This window comes from Bison bison, unplaced genomic scaffold (genome assembly GCF_000754665.1).
Source record: "Bison bison bison isolate TAMUID 2011002044 unplaced genomic scaffold, Bison_UMD1.0 scf7180017864301, whole genome shotgun sequence".
Lineage (NCBI taxonomy): Eukaryota > Metazoa > Chordata > Mammalia > Artiodactyla > Bovidae > Bison > Bison bison.
Window position 1 is genome coordinate 1884 of NW_011494873.1, and position 4660 is coordinate 6543.

Genomic DNA, 4660 nt, shown 5'->3' on the forward strand with positions numbered 1-4660 from the left:
TGTCAAAGAATGCTTAAACTACCACACAATTGCACCCATCTCACATGCTAGCAAAGTAATGCTCAAAGATTGAAGGCAGAAGAAGAGGACGAGAGGATGAGATGGTTGGATGGCATCACCGACTCGATGGACGTAAATTTGAGCAGACTCTGGGAGTTGGTGATGGACAGGGAAGCCTGGTGTGCTACGGTCTGTGGGGTAGCAAAGAGTCAGACACTGAACTGAACTGAACTGAGTACTAATGACAGTATCTAATTCATTTTGGGCCATTGGAAGGATTAAATGAGTTAATAATTTTAAAGTGCTTAGGACAATACATGGGAAATAGTAAGCACTGTATTACCAAAAGAAACTCCAGAACAATTATTTTTTTAAAAATCAAACATTATATTATGAACATTTTACCTGGACGTTAAGTAAAAAATGAAGAAGAAATTGTTAGTTGCTCAATATTCAAGCTATACTGTAATTTAAGTATCTTTGCTTTGGGAATTTTAGGTTGTTTCTCAGTTTTTCCTTATTACAAAGGTGAATATTCTTTTAGCTGTATCTTTATGTAGATCAAGATAATTTTATTGGAGTCATATCCTAAAAGCTGAGTAGCTGGTTGAATAGTATATATATGGCACTTTAAAGGCTCAGTACACATCACCACAGGGCCTTCTGGAAAAGTACCAGTTTCTCCTCTGAACCCAAAGGCTATGAGAGGTTATGATTTTTTTCTGCAGTTGAACACTAGGTAGTAGGATTATTATCTTTTCCAACTAATGTCTCATTTTTATTTGTATTTCCTTGTTTAGAAGTGGTATCAAACATTATTTTCCATTCCTTTTCTTGTCATTTCTATTTTTCTTTGTGCTTTTTTATTATATGTAGATTGTATCATTTGGTTTTCTTTTATGATTCTTTCCTAGTTTATTCATAATTATTCAATATATATCAGTATATATCAAAGATTGTAATATTTTGCTATTCATTTTGAATATGTCTTCTGTATATATTTTAATGTCTTAGAAATTTCTTTTTTACTGGCTTTAAAATATTTATATTCCTGGAGAAGGCAGTGGCTACCCACTCCAGTATTCTTACCTAGAGAATCCATGGACAGAGGAGAGAGAGCCTGGTGGGATATAGTCCATCGGATCGCAAAGAGTTGGACACGACTGAGCGACTAAGTACACAAAATATTTATATATTCAAATGTGAATTTTTTTCTTTCATATTTTTAAAACATTAATTCATTAATTTGGCTGTGTCAGGTCTTAGTTGTGGCATAAGGGACTTTTAGTTGCATCATGCGAACTCTTAGTTGTAGCATGTGGGGTCTAAGTTCCCTGACCAGGGATCAAACCCAGACCCTGTATTGGAAGCATGGAATCTTAGCCACTGGGCCACTGAAGAAGTCCCTATCATATAGTTTTAATGCTCATATTTAGGAAGGTTATTCCATGCCTGGATAATAAAAATATTCACCTACATTTTTTCCTGGTTCTTTTACAATTTCAGCTTTTTATATTTAATTTTTAATATATTCAACATATATTTTATTTTATATGCTTTTTTGAATGTTTCCAAGGTATTAACTAGTCAATGTCAACTCCACTCTCTACCAATTTAAAATGCCACATAAATGTTACTCAGAATTCTTATGTCTCTTTCTAGGTGTTTCATTCTTTTCCACTGACCTTCAGTTCAGTTCAGTTTGGTCGCTCAGTCATGTCCGACTCTTTGTTACCCCATGAATTGCAGCACGCCAGGCCTCCCTGTCTATCACCAACTCCCGGAGTTCACTCAGACTCACGTCCATCTAGTCGGTGATGCCATCCAGCCATCTCATCCTCTGTCATCCCCTTCTCCTCCTGCCCCCAATCCCTCCCAGCATCAGGGTCTTTCCAATGAGTCAACTCTTTGCATGAGGTGGCCAAAGTACTGGAGTTTCAGCTTTAGCATCATTCCTTCCAAAGAAATCCCAGGTCTGATCTTTAAAATGGACTGGTTGGATCTCCTTGCAGTCCAAGGGACTCTCAAGAGTCTTCTCCAACACCATAATTCAAAAGCATCAATTCTTTGGTGCTCAGCTTTCTTCACAGTCCAACTCTCACATCCATACATGACCACTGGAAAAACAGTAGCCTTGACTAGATGGACCTTTGTTGGCAAAGTAATGTCTCTGCTTTTGAACATGCTATCTAGGTTGGTCATAACTTTCCTTCCAAGGAGTAAGCAACTTTTAATTTCATGGCTGCAGTCACCATCTGCAGTGATTTTGGAGCCCAAAAAAATAAAGTCACTTTTATGAAACACTGACACTGTTTCCACTGTTTCCCCATCTATTTGCCATGACGTGAAGGGACCAGATGCCATGATCTTCGTTTTTTGAATGTTGAGTTTTAAGCCAGCTTTTTCACTCTCCTCTTTCTCCTTCATCAAGAGGCTCTTTAGCTCCTCTTCACTTTCTGCCATAGGGTGGTGTCATCTGCATAGTATATCATTATTACCCTACTGAAGTCTTTAATGTGATATTCTCTCTCATTATTATTTATTATATATTCTTAAGTTTTTAATACCTTTGTTGCCACTTTAAATAGAAATTTCTCATTTCGTACCATTTATAACCTTTAAGCTATCTCATTTGAAACTATCTCAATTTGAATCTGAATAGAAAGTAAGTTTTTCCTAAGATTCATTATTTCCAATATGAAACCACTTTAAAATATGAATAGGGACATTCTCAAAATGATTTGTTTAATTTTAAACCAAGTGAATAATTTGCTTCTGTACCATCTTTTAGTGTATACACAACATATTTAGTAAAGTGGGAATTAAGTATAATTTTGGCATAATTATTTTGATTATTTTTTAAAGTTTGCATCATCAAACAGAAAGTTACCTAGTGGTACTATTTCCCTAACTATATATATATAACAGGAAATAAACAAAAGTGGTGTGTATTTGCCAAGTATAAATTTTTAATTTTTTTCTTTAGGCAGCAAACATATTTATTTAGCTTTAAATAAGATTTGTTTTGTGTTTAGTGTATATTCTCTAGAAAACAAAGCCTTAGGTGAAGTTTTATCAGCTAATGTTTTGGGGGGAATGGGGAAAAGGCTACATTTTCAGGGAAGAAAGAAGGAAGGAAAAGTAAGTGAGAAAATGAGAGAAAACAAATAGAATTAATACTCATTTTTCACAGATTCCATTTTTGCAGATTTGTGTATTTGCTAAAATTTGTTTGTTAACCACCAATCAATACTCATGGCAGTGACTGCAGCCATGAAATTAAAAGGCGCTTGCTCATTGGAAGGAAGGCTATGACAAACCTGGACAGTGTATTAAAAAGCTGAGACGTCAGTTTGCTGACAAAGATCCATATAGTCAAAGCTGTGGTTTTTCTAGTAGTCATGTATGGATATGAGAGTTGGACCATAAAGAAAGATGAGCACCGAAAAATTGGTGCTTTCGAATGTGGTGCTGGAGAAGACTCTTGAGAGTCCCTTGGACAGCAAGAACATCAAACCAGTCCATCCTAAAGGAAATCAACTCTGGATGTTCATTGAGAGGACTCCAGTACTTCGGCCAACTGATGCAAAGAGCCAACTCTTCTCACTGGAAAAGACCCTGATGCTGGTAATAGCTTACAGTAAACGGTGTCAGATTTGTAATCTCCAAAGAAGAAGATTTAGCTTTGGGACCAGGGACCAGGCTTGGTCACTCAAGAGCTTTCGTGTAGCAGAGTTTTATTAAAGTATGAAAGGGACAGTGGAAACTTCTGACATAGACATCAGAGGGGGGACGTGGACTAGCCCCCTTGCTAGTCTAAGCAAGGGAGCTATATACTTTTTCAATTGGTTATTACAGTAAACCAAAAGAATGTCTCAAGGTTGTAAAGGTCTTATCAGACCCATTCCCACAATATACATTTTAAGATAATATAAGTAGTCAGAAGGTTCCCAAGAAGGAGAATCGTGTCCTCAAGCAGGATACATTGTTGTTATATAATCCTTAGTACAGAGTTTACTAAATTGGAAGTGGTCAGACAAGAGATAGCAAGAGTGAACGTTGACATTCTAGGAATCAGCAAACTAAAATGGACTGGAATGGGTGAATTTAACTCAGATGACCATTATATCTACTACTACGGGCAGGAATCCCTCAGAAGAAATGGAGTAGCCATCATGGTCAACAAAAGAGTTTGAAATGCAGTACTTGGATGCAGTCTCAAAAATGACAGAATGATCTCTGTTCGTTTCCAAGGCAAACCATTCAATATCACAGTAATCCAAGTCTATGCCCCAACCAGTAACGCTGAAGAAGCTGAAGTTGAACGGTTCTATGAAGACCTACAAGACCTTTTAGAACTAACACCCAAAAAAGATGTCCTTTTCATTATAGGGGCCTGGAACGCAAAAGTAGGAAGTCAAGAAACACCTGGAGTAACAGGCAAATTTGGCCTTGGAATAAGGAATGAAGCAGGGCAAAGACTAATAGAGTTTTGCCAAGAAAATGCACTGGTCATAGCAAACACCCTCTTCCAATAACACAAGAGAAGACTCTACACATGGACATCACCAGATGGTCAACACTGAAATCAAACTGATTATATTCTTTGCAGCCAAAGATGGAGAAGTTCTATACAGTCAACAAAAACAAGACCAGGAGA